Below are 17,777 nucleotides of genomic sequence, written 5' to 3' on the forward strand. Positions count from 1 at the left end.
GTGAAAAATAAAATGTCCATGTTCACACTTAGGCTAAAAACTCATCAGAGAGCGAGATAAAATTGCTAAGAAGTTGCTCCCAGGTTCCCACTCAGTCCTCTTGGATATCTGCAAACACTACGTGATTTTGCTACAGAACATAATCTCTGCTTGACACAGAATGTTTTTGTTAATATTCCTACCTGGAACCTCCAGCAGGAGAGTTTTTTAGTCAGTCCAAGTTCAGGCATCACTGTGTTCAGATCTGGTCATTTGTTGGGAAACCACTGTAATTTCTCATATTTTTATGAATTTACTGCGTTTAAAGTCTCTTGCTGGAAGATATGCTTAAAAACATATAACATACTTCCAAAATGTGCTAATAAAAAAAAGAGAGAGAAGAAAGAAAATAAAAGGAAAAAACCTCTCCGTAGCCAAAGAAGTTATAAATTGCAAAGCATATCCGTCCCTTCTTTGGACCGAGAACTATTCCTTGCCCAGCCTGCTGAGTGTCTGATAACATGTTCCAGAGAGGCCATGCATGCATCGACCTTTTCACTCTGTGTCTTTGGATGTAGTGTGGCAGGATATTTGAATCCGTAACATTTCGTTTTAAAAATGCAGAAGGCATCGAAATTCAGGCATTTATTTATCTTGAGAGTGCACCTGCATATAGTCAACAGAGGAGCACTCTCCAGTGCTGTAACAGAAAGCATTTTTTTCCCACTTTCTCCCAGTTTGCATTAGACGTGTCACACAAGAGCTGGAATATGAGGCAGACTTAGGAAGCAGCCACAGCAGTTCTTACTGGTTTTTGGGCTTCCCAAAAGGATCTGTGCTCAGTAGGTCGTTCTTCTGCCAAAGGTTTTATCATGCGGACTGAATAGTGTAACAGAACAGACAGCACCATCTTCATGTGTTTTTAGACATGTTATTTACTGGGGTTTCCCTGAAGAAAGCTTGGGGATTCTTTCCTTATGAGTCATTAACGAAGTGATTGTTTTTATATAAACTTTCCTTCAGCTGGTTGGAGTTGGAACACAGTGTCTTGTGCTCTTTCTGGGGTCTGACTTTCCTCTTAATTTCTTTTAATAGTTGTTCCTGCAGCCAACAGGATGGTTTGAACGTCCTGGCCTTCCCCCACACTCTCTCTGAGTTCCATAGTCTTGAAAATCACTGTTCTGGCCAGCGGACGTGCTGGTGGCAATCACTGTAATTCCACTTCTCAGCTTTCTACCTTGTGCTGCCTTTTCAACTGTGTACCTTCCTTGCGGCTTAGGGGGAACGTGCTGTTGACATTACCCAAACTGGAGTTTGCATTTCGTATGCTGAAATGAAAACACAATTTTAAAAAACATTGATAGTTGACTTCAGTGGCATAAATGTTAAAAGCTGTAAAGTGCTGTGTTTCCATAATGGAAATCACTAGAGCTGGAGAGACACATCCCTTCTCTTGCATACGCCTGAATCCTTTCCCACCCTCTCTCAGTGGCTGCAGCACAGTGGTGCAGAGTCATTTTTAATTACCTCCCTCCACAGCTTTTGAGTTCAAGCCCAGCTGATGGCGCCAGGGGCTGAACCACAAGGAGATCTCCAGGCAAGTCCTGCTTGTGTCAGCTGCCTCACCAGGCAGATGCTGTACAGCCCACTACACTTCCTTGTGGGGTTTTTTTTATTACATTTTACATTTTTGAGCCTGAGACAGGAGCTATGTTAAATCTACTAACTCTGTAATGTGCCCGCACATGGGAAATTCTAGGCTACAGTCACCAGGTTCTCTTCTGTTCCCTGACCTCACCTCAAATATTTATACCCTGTGTGTACCTGTATGTACTTACATGGATGTTTGACTTAACAGGTAACATATTCTGTATTTACAGGTTTGTTAGGATGCAGGGCATTATTTTAACCCAAGAAGTATGCAGAATTCTACGAGTCTTTTTCATAACCCAAGATTGGATTTCTTTATTTTTACAGGAACAGGAATGGTTTAGCTGGAATGAAAATGTTCATTCCACTGCATTATTAGCTACAGGCAATCTTCAGTTGAAGCCTAGCCCATTTTTCAATGGGCTCTAGTAGTTCGGTCATTAATCAACATGTAGGATGAATTCCTGGGGCTGAGAGAGCTTGTCCTGTAATTTAAGATGAACTTTTCTTTCAGATTTTTCTTATGAAGGGAAGGTAGTCAGAAAACAAATTATATTTTTAAGAGTTCACCTCTCACCCCTTTTTACCATTCCCCTTCTGATAAACACCCCAAAACTGTTCATTAGATGGATATGGAGTTTTAGCTGGAGTAGCAGATCCTCGAGTGTGTAATTTGATCCTCCAATAAACCTAAAGCAACCTTCTGTTAGATGAGACTAATCTCTGACGTGGTCACTGTCTCAAGTGTCCTTAGTACTGATAGTCCAGTCTAACTTGCTTTCATCACTTTAAATGTTAATTTTAGGGTCTTGCATAAAGTTTTTCCTTCCCTCCTCCATTACATGGAAGCTGTAACCAGCAGTCCACGGGAGCATCAAGATCTGTAGTCAGCTATTTACCCACCTTTTCAGCTGCCTGCTCTTTTCACACAAGGTGAAAACTCAGAGGACTGATCCTGCAGTTGGGAGACAGTAATGGGAAAATCACACTTCAAAAAGCAGGAATTGTTTCCTTACACTGCTTCTCTAGTCTGACCAGGCTCCCTAAATTGCTCTGCACACACCTGTGGAACATGCACTGCTTCTCCAGCCACATGAAGAAAGTGCTCAAACAATCGTCTCCTTGCCCAGTAGCTTAAGAGAAGTCTTCTCCAAAGGCCATATTTCCTCTTTTTCCAGCTCCATTAAGCAGCAGAAGCAGCTTTGGGTGGATCACTGAGTGCATGGGAGTTTTTGGAGATCACTATCCAAATACCTTCACTCTTTCCTTCCATATATACTCCCCAGCTTAATGTGAGAGCTGATGCAGAGCCCTTTCCAGCTCGAAGGCAGGGGAGTATGGTTTGGAACATGGACAAGGATCTTGTGGGGGAGGAAGGAAGAGAGCCGTATAGTTCATATAAGAGTCAGAGTTCTTCCGATTTAACTGTCCAGGGCTCTCAAATGCTGCACTGCTCTACCCAGTGGAGGCTGAAAAGCAGTTTCAATGCAATGAAAATAAAATATTCTTGTTCTCAACATGCAGTTTCATTTGACTCTTAAGGAAAGAGTGCAGCAGTCCTGGGAACAGGGGAAGTGTCAAGTGTTACCTGTCACCACAAGTCTTGTGGCCTCCTCTGTCAGTGACCAGACCAGATCTCACCAGTCCTGTACAAACATTGTTGCCTCTATTGGACATGCATTGCTCAGAACAGAGACTACCAGCATGTGTGCTCTTTCCATGGCCATATCATAGCAGTGTCTTGGAATCATCTGATGCTTAGTTGGATGTGCCTGGGCTTTCCTTTCTGTTGTTATTGCCAGCTGATGAGCTCCTGGTCCTGTGCAGCAGCTGTCATTAGTCTGTCAGCATATAGCTATTATTTGATCCTGTTTGTGTTTTTACAATCCTTGAAGTTAACCGTGTCTTCCAAGACAGTGTTCAATCTCCCATTGTGTTGACACTACCTCACAATTTTGTCTTATGGGTAGAATCAAATTTAACTGGCAAGTTTATGCTATTTTATTTCAGTAAGACCAATCCATTCAACACTTTGATGATTAAACCCTTCAAGGCTGCTAGTTCTTCTTTCCACATTAAATGAATCCTTCAAGGCTGCTAGTTTTCCTTCTCACATTATAACTTATTTATCTGTTAGAGAGTTGTTTTACTGCACTATTCTTTCATTAATACTCATCTACATAAGCTTATTTGCCGGTCTCCTAAGGGTATCACTTTGCTGAACCAAAGATCTGTCAAGTTTTCTTTAGTCAGAAAAATCAGTTAACTTACTGAGTTTGGCATGCTCTGCCATCGTTCTTTCTTTTTTTTTTTTTTTTTCGTTTTTTAAAAAGTCTTTCTTTAGAAGCATGTTCAAAAGCCTTGCATACAGTTGTGGTTTGACTAACAAGCCTGTACTTGCATCAATTTTCTTCTCATTTTGTTGAGTCTGGGTGCTGCACTCGCTGTTCCACAGACCCAAGTAGCATGCTGATACCTCCATGCTGTGATTCTGCACCCACTCCATTAATTAATAATGCTGCTGCATTACTGGGAGCTGATGACTGGATATGGGTGGATATCCACGATAATTTTAGGAGATGCTGCAGGTTTTTCTGGTTTTTGGTTTTTTGGGGGTTTTTTTGAGGGTAGCAATTTATTCCCTCACTGCTTCCCTTCACACCTCCTGCCCTGGTTAGGAGAGAATGATGATTCTGCAATAAGGTTTTTTCACGTGAGGCAGTTGGTGCAAGAATTCTGTGAAAGTGTGATCTGAGGAACCCAATGGAAATCATCCTATCAAATAGGAAGCTTCAGGGTTGATGGCTCAGGTTTTCCCTTGCTCTGGTCTAGATGACAGAAAACTGCCCATGACAACCAGTAATTCACGCTCCTGTCACATCATTTTTCCTTTGACATTATCAGTAAAACTGCACTCTGAAATACAGCCTGTGATTGCAGATCTTTCTTCCGTGCCTCCTTTGCTGCTTCCCTGGTCACTGACTGGTTTTTGTTTTCAGAGTCTTTCCTTTTTATACTGGTTCAGTTCCTCTTCCTTTTCCAGCTCTTCCAAATACACAGCCACATTCCCTCAGGCGAGTGGATCTGTTAGTCATGTTTCCCTCAGCCTTCACTTTCTTCAGCAGTGGTTCATGTGAACCTTGGATCACATCCTCGTAGATTTTCTTGCCACTAACCCGTGCCCCTGCACTCACGCATCATATCTGTGTGTGGGTGAAAAGAAGTACGTGCTTTTGTAGGCTTCTGAATTGAAGTTGTGCTAGTTCATGCTGAGGTAGGTGTCTGTCTAATTCTAGACAGTCTTAGGCACAAATAAGAATTGTTTAATGTGCAATACGTAATTATCAATTGAAAAATCTGCACGCTCTCAGATGCCTTGTCAACACTTCACGTCTCAAAATGTGCAGTATCCAGCAGCTGTGGTGTTAACCTTTGCTAGGCCATGCTGAACATGTGAAAAATCAGTAATTTTTGTGTTTGCATGGGATCTTTGTTTGCTGTGATTAATGGTCCACTAACAGTGTTCAGTGCAATGTACAAAGTGTCTTTGATGCCAGACATTCTACAGTGCTGTGCAGAAACCAAAGTTAATAGTTGTAAGCCTGAGAAGACTGGAATGTTTTCAATTTACTTTTAAACAAATGACTTTATTGTGCCATTCTCACATGGGAGTAAATTCTGCAGCCTTAGTGCCACATTAGACAAAACTTTTTACCTGCTGGTTTCTGTTTATACTGAGAGAAAAGAAATTAACCTCAGTTAGGAGTTGGGGGGAATAGGCCAGGATTATTAAACTCGTTGGGAATTTTCGCTGGGGTTTTGCTGGGAGCAGAGTGCGATGCAGGAGTACAGGATGTAGCTGAAGGATGATTTGTGGTGCAGTGTGGAGTTAAGGAATTCTTTGTGCCTGAAAATCAAACTTGTGAAGGGCACCTGTAGGAAAAGCATTAAAACTGGTTTTGCCACTCCAGAAATGTAAGGAAGCAGTTGTTGTAGTCATAAGTAAATTCCAGTGGATACTGGAAAAAAGATTCCTAGTGATTGTGGTTGGGGATGGATTGGGCCCTATTCCTGAAAGGAGCAATTCCCATGTAAGTAATGGGTGTGTGTATCCATACAGGAATGACAGCTCTTGACCTCAAGGAGAGAAAGTGTCCCTGAATGCAGACCACATTCTCTTGTAAAGGTAAAGATTTTCAGACTGAGACAGGGAAGTTCTGACAGATTTAGACTTTAATGCTTATAGGATGGGCTAATACCATGGATTTGTAAAAATACGGAATGTGTGCAAAATGCCTAAGTAGGAACATGGATCCATTCAGCATTGCTGCAAGTGGGAGACCCTCTCGTGATAATAAGTGCATTGTGATCCTCTGGTAGATAAAATGCACAACCCACTCCAGTGACTCCTTTTGATTGAAACACAAGTGTGCATTAATTACTAACAGAACCAAGAACACCGGATTTTTTTTTTTAACTGCTCACTTGGCCTTTTTTGTACTAAACCTTTTTTTTACAAGGCTTTTGTTTTGTGCTTGTTACATGGTTTTATGGCTTTATAAATCATAAGCAATCAAGAAAAGGATTTGAGTTTTGCTTTGACTAGTTTTTGCTTTTACTTTCATTAGTATTTTATGTTACGCATCACTGCATGGAAATCCAAATGGAAAAAAATTATAGGTTTAAATGATGCTCAGGTAAATACAATTGCAAAAATTGGACAAATAAATCCCCTCACCTGAAAATAGTTTTAGACCCTGTTGCCTTTCTCTGATTTTTCTAACCTGCATCTGGTCTCTTCCAAAATAGCAGCTCCTCTGTGTGCAGTGGCTACCCATAAAACCTTATGTCAGTTAGAAAATGAACAATGTAAATGCTGCAAATCATTTTGCAGTGTCCTCAGAGCCCTGAAGCCTTTGTTGCCACTTGTTTGGCCGGTAGAGAAAGATACACCTAAATGTGATGCAGAATGTGGATGGGGAAAAGGCTGTGAGAGTTATTTCCTCTTTGACTTGTGAGGCAGGGAAAGTCTTTCACCTTGGTTTCTTCTCACTGTGTGGCCTTTTTCCTATTAAAAAAAAGGTATATATTGATTATTACTGAAAAGAAACCAGTATGTGTATAGCAGGTGACAGCTTTTACTCATCCTGCTGCTGCAAGTCAAACCTGAGATTAGGAGTGGTATTCTCAGTGCTGGGAAGCCTGTGGGGGCAAAGGCAGGGCCAATCCTTCCCAGATGATGTCTGTGTGTGGTTTATGTCCATGAGCAGAACAGTGATTTTGGTGCAAGTCTGGATTTTCCAAACAGTCAAAAATGTATTTCAGGATTTGTTCTGGAGTCCTTTTCCTGTGGTGGGGAACTGTGGAAGAGAGGACAGGGTGGCTGTTGTTTAAAGCTGAGTGTTCCTGGGCAGCAGCTCTCCATCCTGCTCCAGCAGCAGGTGCCCAGCTGCCCTCTTCAGATGGGAAACATGACTGTGCTGGGGAAATATCACCAAGCTGAGGCTGTATTGGGTTTCCAGACTGGGTAGAGTAAGGAGCAATTATGTGTTTTTGCCTAAGATTCCTCAAACTCTCCCTAAACCCACTTGCTTCCTGGCCATCTGGAAAGGCAAGCCTCTCACTTGCAGAATGTCTTGGGAAAAGAGAGGAGGAGGGAACATGCTGGGCTGGAAGCGTCTCATCCCTTTTATCTCCCAAATGCCTGTCTACAGTAGGGAAATAACCTGTGCTTAAAGGTGGCTCCCCGGGGCGCCCCACTTTGGCAGGCAGACTGGTAGGGAACACATGGCTCTGAAGCCAGAGGGCGTCTCAAATGAAATGATACTTGAGTCTTGCCATGAAGGTCTTAATAATCCATGAGTTTTAATACGGCCATAAGACTATAAATTCAGGGATTTTGACCTCAAAGTCTTTGAGTATGTTTAAAAATAGCTCACCCATCCTCATTTTATCACTTCATATACTCTGACACAATTTTGGAACCTGCCTCCATCCCATCTAGCAGGGGAACACTATAATTAAGAATCAGTTTTGAAAGGCTGTTCTCTCTTAGCTTAAGGCAGAATAAGGCTTTATGTATTTTGCAGGAGATTATAAACAATTCATTGGCTAAAATTAGCAGTAAAAAGGGAGCCCCAGCTCTTTCCTGCCCTGTGGTTTGTACCACAAAGACTTAGTGTTTTTAAATCATGACAGAGCTCTCTAAAAACCTTGAAAGCATATTATGTATGTGTCACTTTGGCTCAGTTAGGAATAGTCTCACCTCCAAGCCAGAAGGCCATGGGTTCAAATTCCATGCCCGCTCTTGGATTTAGCTGTCTCCCAGTAATTTCATTGCAGAAAACATTTAGAACCACAGGGAAAGAAGAGGGAAACTTCTGTGTCTGTGAACTTCTCCCCTGTGAGACATTCAGTCCTTGGGATGATAGGTTAAACCACAGCTCTTCCCACCCAGCTTTGTTCAGCAGGCACAAACCCTGGAACAGGGGAGGGGGAGCCCTAATGGGGGTGGCACTTTATTCTCTTCTTGATACAAGCAGTTATAATCCTTAGGATGCTGTGTGAGCTACTGCTCCTCATCATGCTGCCACGAGAACAGGGTTTCCTTGGCATTGGTGTGAAGAGCTGCAAAGTGAGAGACCTCAAATGAGTCTTGACTGTACCTTTTGCTGCTGATCAGTGACAGAAGGGGCAAAAAGAGTAAATCCTTGTGAACTGAAAATGCCCAAGGTCATTAAAAAAAGTTAAATTGCAGAAATAACCTACTGAAGTGCCAAGTTAGGGTTGTTTGTGGCAACAGCAAAGCCAGGTGATCTTAACTACAAAGGTAAGCTCTGTGTGGTCACAGTCCTAATCACTGATGTCCTTTACCTTCCCCACAAAGAGCAGGTCAGAGTGACTTAAGCTTTAAATGTTATAGTTTCATTGTGGTTTGTGCCAACAAGAATGTGGTCTTATATCATGGAGTGTTTATGTTTGTTGCTTACAGACATGTGTATTAACTTACCAAAATCTCACCGTCTCTTGAAAATTTATTTTTAGGAGGAAAAAAAATCTTTCATTTTCTGCTCCTTTTATAGAATACATAGAAGGGGTTTGTCATAGTTATACAAAATGGAAGCCGTGTCATAAATGTTATGTACAGCATAGTTGCTCACAATTCATTTCTACCCTGAAAATAATTTTACCCAATAATTTTCAATTTCTGTTCTTGTGGCATGAATCCAAAATGCTCCTCAGTGGATGATTTTCTTTTGTTTAGAAATATTTGTTACATTTCTGTAAAGTGCTTAATGTTTTCAAATTCCTCCTCTGATCTGTTTTGAGGCTTTTTTGCTACAGGAATGTTGCAGGTCACATTTTTGCTTGCAGCTTTAAAAGGGATTTTAAATGGAGAGTATGGATATGGTGATCATTGATGCTCTGCTGGGGTAAGAGTTCCTGCCAGAATTTGTAGCCCACTGTCACTCTGCCTGACAGAGGGCTTATGGAAAACCCATTAATGTGTACGAGAACTTTGAATCTTAGGGCCTGAATTATCAGATGAAATGTTTAGATGAGCACTCCGGACAAGCTATGTTTGGGACATGACTAACATCTGGGAAAGGCAGATTTTTCAACGTAAGATGCTGGTGGTTCTTGTGTGTCCACTTGCTAAGTTAGATTAAATACGTTCCTCTTTCTTACTAATTTTTTTTTTTCAGATAGGCAGTTACTGTGGGTACTACAGAGACTATGAGAATTGGGCCAAGAGGTGGAGGGATAATCCATCTTGTCCTGGCAGGAATGTTGGCTCATTTAGTCACATCTGGGATGTGGATGGGGTGGTCCCTGCAAGGCTTGAGTTGGTAATGGGCTGTCAAAATTCAGGGTAAAAGGTGGGCTAGGGGTTTGTCCACAAGACAGATTTCTGTACTAGGATGTGGTCCATGCTGGGAAAAAAAGATTGAGAACCCTTCTCATGGAGTCTGGCTGAGCAGTCCTGTCTGAATGTGAGGCAAAGGGGAACGGAAATGGTGCCGCTCTGGAGCACAGTGATCCAACTGTGTGAAATCAGTGTGGGTGCTATTAAAATGCCATCTTCCTCTCCCTTCCCCTTTCCTTCCTCCATTCCTCCCCCTCTGCTGTCAGCCTGGCTGTGGAAAAGTCAAATAACATATGACTGTGTTCCTTGGCATCACAACTGCAATTTCCCTTTAGGGGCTTCAAACTTGAGAATGGGAGGTTTTAAATCTTGCTGATTCGTGCTATTCCAGCAAGCATATGTGTGAGGAAAAAGAACAATGCCAGTTCGAAAGAGAAATCACAAGTGAGAAATCATTGCTGCTAAATCAGGTGTTGCAGAGGCCAGTGGAAAATTCAGACACTAAGAAAAGTAGAAAATTACTTTGTTTAGAGCTGGGAAGGTTAATGAGAATGAATTAGAAAGTGCTCTCTGTGTATTCAGCCCCTAAGGATTTGAGCAAAGTTAGAGGGATTTATTTACTGATTATCCAGACTATACAACTGGCAGTAAGATTAAGTGAGGAATTTTGGAACATGCTGACATTTCTTATTTGCATCATTTACTATGGAGATCATTTGTCGGTCCTGCACTGAGTTTGTGGTGAACCAGGGCTTAGTCTGGCCCAGCAGAGACAGATCTGGTACTTCTCATGGCTCGAGGGATGTGGGGGTGAAAACAGTTTAACGTCCTCTTTTGTGTCTCAGAGAGGAAATATCAAGTTTGTCTAGGTGCTTATCAGGGGAGAATTTCAGAATACTTTCCTAGAAGCCATTAATTATGGAAAAGAGTGGAGTTATAGGGGACACATTGCATTAGATCAAGTAAAACTAAAAGACAAGGTTGTAATTTATAGAGCCCGGCACTGGATGCTGTACAGAGCTCCCCCACTGCAAGGCCCCTCCGAGCCCATCCCTCCCGGCCTGCACATGGATCTGCGCCGGATCCGCGCTGCCCTCCTCCTTCTCCCCCTCCACTAGTCACACTTATTTCAGCCAGGCTGGTGGGTACTGAGAAGTTACCAACTCAGCTGGAAGAAATGAGGGGAGACCATGGAATAGGAGTTCAATACAGGATTCAGTTCAAATGGAATTATGTTTTTAATTCATTATTCTGGGCGCCTACCTCTGAAATGATCACATTTGGTGAAAAAAGTGCAACTGTTACACACACAGACACATTAAGTCATAAACTATACTTTAAACATGTAATCTCAGGCAAAGTATTTCACTCAGTCCCTGTCCACGCACTGAGCACTTACTTGCCCCATTTTAATCTCAAAAATAAGAAAATTCCTTCTTCCTAAAGGAATCCCTCAGCTGAGTCTTGTGCATTTTTGCTGGAATAAGGAAAATTTTGTTAGTGACCCTCTCTTGCACGGTTACTGCTAAGTAAGGGAGGTAAATAACTGAGATGAGAGGCAAGGTGTGATTTCAGTCTTCATGATGGCTGTTAATACTTCCCTGATCGGCCTCATGGATGACTAATTTTCTTGCTTTCTGTGTTCATCATCTTTGGTAGAAACTTTGGGACTTGTATTTGTTTTCGTTCTTAGGGGACTGCATACCACAGCCAGTAGCTTTAATCCTTTAATCCTCACATGTCCAGCTGAGCCTCCACCCATTGATTACCTCCTTTCACAGCAAATGATCCTATTCCACTCACACTTAATGTCCACTGCTGGATCAGGCTGCTGTCTCTGGGAATGTGTTTCATGCATTTGGTAACAAAACCACAATAAATTTCAGCCTGAACATCATCTGGGCTGATCGTTACACTTCGATCATCATCATCGTGACTTGAATTCCAGGGTAACTCACCACTCTTGTGACTTCCCAATATCCTCTGACATCCTTCTGCACTGAAATAATAGCAAATATCATGCCAATAGTATCTCATATCCTGGATTTTTTTTCTAATGTGCTCTTATAAATATGGGGCACTTCATATGTTGTTATGACAAGGAAATTGTTTGACTGAAAAGTTTGCAAATTCCAAAATAGTATTTGTTTTATAAACAAAGGTGCTGTTTTCCTTATGCCAGCCTCTTTCTGCTTTTGCTTGTCCAGCAGTCTGTTCTGAAAGGCATGAAGCAGCTGTTGGCCCCAAGTCAAAACTTGCAGTGCAGGGAGGGTTATGTAAAAGTCCTTTGTGTGAGAGACATACATGGCAGCAAATGGTGAAATCGGAGTGCAGATGCTTGGAGGGGAGACAGCTATTCACAGCAAGGTTTTATTTTTTACTTGATTTTTACATAGAACAAAAAGTAGAAGATACTGTAATTTGTATCTTTTCAGAAATCCCTCTTCCTGGTGCACTGTTGTGGGTAATTTCACACCACTTTGCACCCACTATCACTCGCTGGATGGAAGGGCTGTGAGAGGTTGCCTATTTCTTTCCCTCAAGGAAAGATCTCTGTACCTAGGTCATTTCTGAGGGATGCTGCTCTAATCTTTAGATGAGATTTGCAGCTCTCCTAGTCTATCTATTTCTGTGCTTTGCTGTTCTTACCATATAACACTTTCCAGATATTTATTTGACATCTTTTGCTGTCTGCAAAGACACTCATCTCTACCCTTCTGCAAGGGATTTCTTTTGAACTCATCAGTCCCAATTATCTTACCTTTTCCCTTCAGGTAGTATTTTACAGAGCCCTGAATCATCTTCAGTGGCTTCCTCTGAACACTCTCAAAATGTGCCTTAAATTTTCGCTGGTGTGATAACTAGCACTGGATGCAGAATTCTTGTACTGATTTCATAATAGCAAGACACTGTTGACTGATATTCTGTTTATATTGCATTGTGGACACAGTTCCTTTTCTGCTGAACTGCTCCTTAAGTGGCCATTCTCACACTATATGTTTGTAAATGATTTATTCCTGCCTAAGGAACCTCATGGTGGGATTCTTGGGGTGTCCTGTGCAAGGCCAGGAATTGGACTTGATGATCCTTGTGGGTCCCTTCCAACTCAGCAGAATCTGTGAAGTCAAAAATTTTCTTTCCATAATGAATTCATCCAGATTTTGAAACTGTTTCTCTAGGTCATTGTGAACTCTGGTCCTGTCATCTAACTTGTTCACATTCCCTTCCAGTTTCTTCTCATCTGTAAGTGTAATAAATCCAGGCTATAACCCACCATCCTGAGCATTAAGACTTCAATAAGCACATTATAAAACACAGCCCATATGAAGGTCCCATTGATACAGTTTTCCAGTTTGACAGTGAGCCACTGACAGCTTTTCTATGGAAATGAGCATCCAACCAGTAACTGCAGGGAGAGCACACTTCCATTAATTAAAATCTCACTTGAGATTGTGTCAGAAAGCTTTACTGAAGTCTGAAATATGTGGTACCTGTGTTAATACCTCACCCATAAGATCTGAATCCCGGCTCTAAAAGGAGATTGGATTGATTTGCCATGATTAGTTATCAACCTGTTAAGAGCTGTGAGACAAAAGTAACTCCAGATTTCTTGGAGTTCTGGTAATACATTCCTCTCAGTCTCATAGTTCCAAATCAGCTTCTTTATGGAATAAGGCAGGGAGAGAGCCTGACATAGATGCTGAATGTTTGGGATTGTTAAAGCCATGTAGGGACCTGGGGAGCAGTATGGGGCATCAGTAGGAGGATTTAGCTAATGGTCTGTAGTGTGCAGTGTCTGTAACCACAGAGAAGAATCTGAGTAAATGATTGTTTAAGCTAATCCAGAGAGTTAAATACTTGTGAATCAAATTGCACTAGGGTGTATCATTCTTCTAGGGGTTATGAAGTGAGAGGGTGTGTGTGAGGGAAAGCCAGATCATAACCTCTGCTTAGAGCAGTTCAAGGCTGCTAATGAAGGCATGGTAGCTGAAAGGGGCAGCCTGTGTGTGGCTCAGTAAAGGGAACAGCAGTACAAAGTCAGGACATGCTGAAAGCATGGAAGAGAGTGGCAAAGTCACCCTCTGTGAGGGAAAAGGACAGCTTCCAAGCTACCCGGGAAGTGTTCTTTTTCTGCTGCTTGCTTTGTTGTAAATACACAAAAGTAATGTATTGTCATTTACTTGTGGTTCCTTCCAGTAAGAAAACCTCACTGTGTGAAGCCATCATGTGGTTTCAGCAGTCCTCTGGCAAAAGGCACGCTATGTACAGCTGAGAGGATCTTAGCTAAGTTATATATCCAGCATCAAACTGCAATGAAGAGAGAATCAATTGTAAAGATTTAGGAAAAAGCAGGAGGGGTTAGGACAACTGCAGCGTGCTGAGTGTTGGTGCATTAAAGAAAAAACTTACTTGGACAGGGATACATAAAATAGATTTTATATGTATTTTCACCAGCTGTGAATTAAAACATAAATACACTCTGGATGGAATAATTCATTCTCAGGTGGTCGTTGTTGTTATGAACTTGCAAATGTAAATGAAAGAGCTGAAAGCAGCTTTTAAATGAGTAATTTCTTAGTGCAGCCATGGACGTATTTCTTACTGTACAGAGCATTGTTTTGCTGCTGCTCTGATTTTTACCCCTGAGTCAGTCACCTTCCAGTCTGCTTCCTCTTGGTCATTCTTAATAGAATACCTTTTTGATTACAGAAAATTGGTTGATAACTTCTCTAATGAAAATGCTAGACAAATGCTCCTTCTTGGAACTGACATCAGGAATGTTATACAAGACATTCTTAAATATGCTGGCAGCTGCCCTGAATGTAATGAAATCATGGAAATTAGAAGTACTGCTCTCTCTGTGTGGCCAGCTCAGGACTGTTTTCAGTGTGTTACCCAGTTTTCCTTTCAAAAGGAATCACTTTTCATTAAGTTTCCTTGGGACATTCTTGAACTTGCTTATAATTTCTATAATCAGGAAAAATTACCCTGATATTCTAAGGTTATTCTTACTCCTTTGTTTTGGATTGCACACAGTTCCTCATGCCTACATCCCCTGTAACACACTAAATCATTCCTCTTGCAGCAGAGAGTTTACAATCTTCAGAAGATTGATAACTTTCCTGGTAAAAATGCACGTGTCAGATGAAATCCTATTCCCACTGCAGCCAGCAGTAAAATTCCCACAAACTTAAGAGGTTTGGATTTCACATGCAGTTTTTAGTCTGCTCTTGTATGACACATTAGTTAATCCTTAACACATTCTTAGTATAGAAGGTGTCTAAATGCAGGGAAGTTGCAGAGTAGCAGTGATGTACCTTGGGTTTCAGTAGCACCTTTCCATGCGGGAATCACAGAGCAGCTTCTGAAGGACAAATGAGACCCACAGCAGAGTGCAAGGGATCGATATTTTTCATTTTCTAAAGTGCAGAGAGCAGAAAGGAAGAATCTCTGTGGGTATATGGAAGGGTATATGGAAGCAGCATCCTGGCTCCCATGTTGCCTTCTCTTCATCTGTGTTTTTTTCACCTGTTGCTTCTTTGTAGCCTTGGTGTATTTTCATCACATACTCTGATTTAGAGTTTTCACAGATGAATTAGTTTTCTTTACCTTTCTTTTCTTTTTCTGTTTTTTAGCACTCTAGCTTCTTCCTTAGTTTCTTTGCTGGAGGTTTATAGAACTCCCTAAAGTAATTGCAGTTGTGTTCGTTTGAAGTAGTAATATTCCATTCCTGTCAACAATTAATAGCAGTATTAAGCAAGAGTCAACTGACTAGAAACTTAGTCCAGATTCATATGCTGTCACTTAACACTTGGTGTTGGAACTAGTGAGTTCTGGCTCAGGGATAAGGAGCACTGAAAGGACTGGAGCTGCCTTGGCTGTTGGGAAAGGAGACATGGAAACCTGTTTCCACCTTCTTCATTCTCCTTTCCTGCTCAGCTTGGCCATTCTGTTCAGCAGTGGTCAGAGAGCTGTGAGGGTTGGCTCACATGTTCTGCTTTGGATTTACTCCATTGCAGCAGACTTTCCTTGCAGGAGCCTTTCTGTAAGAAAGAGTGGCAGGGGCTTGGGCTGAGGGGTGACTTGTGCTGAAGGTGGAGTCACTGTGAGGCTCAGAGAGAAAAGAGCTGTTGTGAAAGAATGGCCCGGAAGTGGAATAGGGCACCTCTATCACTTGGGATGCCCAGCTTTACGAGGCAACCTCATTTCTGGCTGCTGCTGTTGGCATAGAGCAGAGGCAGCTTAGCAAAGAAAGCTTTCTAATGCTTGTAGGTGTCCTGTAGGGCACAGAAATCTGCTGGAAGCAGATTTCCATCTGCATGATGCAATGCAAACAAGATGGTTTCTGGCATGAAAAGCCTTCAGTTGAGACATCAAATCATTAGGAATACTATGGCCAGAAGCTTTCATAATAAATTACTGTAAAGTCATGAAAGATTGATCTTTTTTGATTTCAGAGAAAATAAATCAACAGTATGAAATCAGCTCTGCTACAGTTTCAAACAAGAGACTATTACCCTTTGCCTTAAAGATCAGAGACAAATTACTATTTTTACTTTATGTTCTCTTGATGAGGATAATGATAAACATCTGTCACTTTGCTGCTTAGCCAGTTACAAATCTTATTGCAATCTGTAATTTAAACAGTGAAAAAAAATAAAAGGAAAAAAATACATGGACGAACTGCACTTTATATAGACAGCAAAGAAGAAAAGAAAGAGAATAGATGTCAAATACAGGGGAACTGGGAAGGGGGCATTTTTGGTCTGCGGTTACATGGCTAAAATCTGCAGATATATGATAGATGTATGATTTTCTACTTATTTGGTATTTCACACGGAAAATTACCATTAGTTTTTCTTTAGACATGGAGGCTAAGGAAAATACTTTATCTTCGCACTGTGACTTTTTGGTATATGCAGTTTATTAACAAAAAGATTAAGGTTTATAAGGTAGTGTCTACCAGTGCTACAGCACTGAAAACCCTGTTTTCATCAAGAGCTTTTTCAGTGTCCTCCACAGTCACAAGATTTTTAGGAAGCACTACTAATTATTTTTAAAGATTAGCTGCTTTCCCAGTAATTCAACTGTACTTTGGAAAGTTTTTACAAACACTTAGCTTTGTTTCTAAATAGTACATTGGGTCTTATTTCTTAACAAAACTATAACTTAACACATCACAAACACTCCGTTTCATTTACACTGGACTGACCAAGCTGTAGTTTAAAAGGTTACAAGTGGTCTACCTGCCAATGCTGTGTGAGCAGAAGCAGACCCTGCACTAGGACATGAAACTAGGAATCCCTTCTTAGCCCAGTAAGAAGGAGTTTCATGCAGGGAGAAGCCTCTTTGGTGACATATTTGCGTATTTAGCACTAATGGCCTTTCACTGGTGGCTTTGATACTGATCTCAGCTGCTCCAGAAATCTTTAAAGCACCAGGGATGTGCCAATTTTAGCTAAAAGCTCTATTGTAAATGGAGCTGTGCTGGCAGGGCTCTGGCTGACACATAACTCGTTCTCCTTATTGGCTTATTCAGGTTTTGCAAGTGCTTTCTGTTTCTTCGTGTTCCTCGTGTTCAAGGCCAGGTTGGATGGGGCATTGAGCAACCTGGTCTGGTGGGAGGTGTCCCTGCCTGGAAGGGAGGTTGGAACAAGATGAGCTGTAAGGCCCCTTCCAACCCCAAACCACTCAGTGATTCTATGATTTTATGCTTCTAGGTACCCACAGAACAGATTTAGATTTTATAGTTCATGCTGATAATGCTCTAGTGGTTGTTTTCAGGGAGAAGTATTATATGTCAGAGTTTGGGGAACGTTGTTCTTTGTACTTTCTGGGTAGAAATTCCATTCTTTTGGCATCTTTGAGCCTCAGACAGTAGTTTGATTTTCACTAAAAGGTTACTATTTTTTTTTTAGGTTTTCCTTATATTTATACAGGCCAGACTGAAGCAAAGTATAGGGCTTTTAGCTTCTATTTAAAGTTCCTGGTATTTAATTAGGTCAGCTATTTACATACAAAGAAGTTTTCTTCTGTCCTATGAAAAAGAGACCTCTAATATATAACCCAGCCTTGAGCACTGGAAGCAATGATGCTTTTGCTGTTATCTTTCATAAACCCATTATTTATATAGGTGCTGTTCACATCTAACAAGTATGAGACTGAACTGCAAAATTTGTCACAAATGAGTCAGCCTTAAGTAACAAGGGTGGGTTTTACCCACAGAAGGGTAAAATTCAAAATCCAGACTTGTGGTGCTGCTTTCTTGCATGGATCAAGC

The 17,777-nt window shown here is 41.4% G+C and overlaps 1 protein-coding gene across 14 annotated transcripts in view; it reads left to right on the forward strand.

Annotated features, from left to right (window-relative positions):
- The window catches only part of DNM3 (dynamin 3), a 173,066-nt gene that overhangs the window by 130,266 nt on the left and 25,023 nt on the right, over nucleotides 1-17,777 (forward strand). The gene's annotated exons all lie outside the window — the stretch shown is intronic.

This window comes from Corvus kubaryi, unplaced genomic scaffold (genome assembly GCF_017639235.1).
Source record: "Corvus kubaryi isolate FWS band 111438036 unplaced genomic scaffold, C.kubaryi_AGA036_p1.0 37334, whole genome shotgun sequence".
Lineage (NCBI taxonomy): Eukaryota > Metazoa > Chordata > Aves > Passeriformes > Corvidae > Corvus > Corvus kubaryi.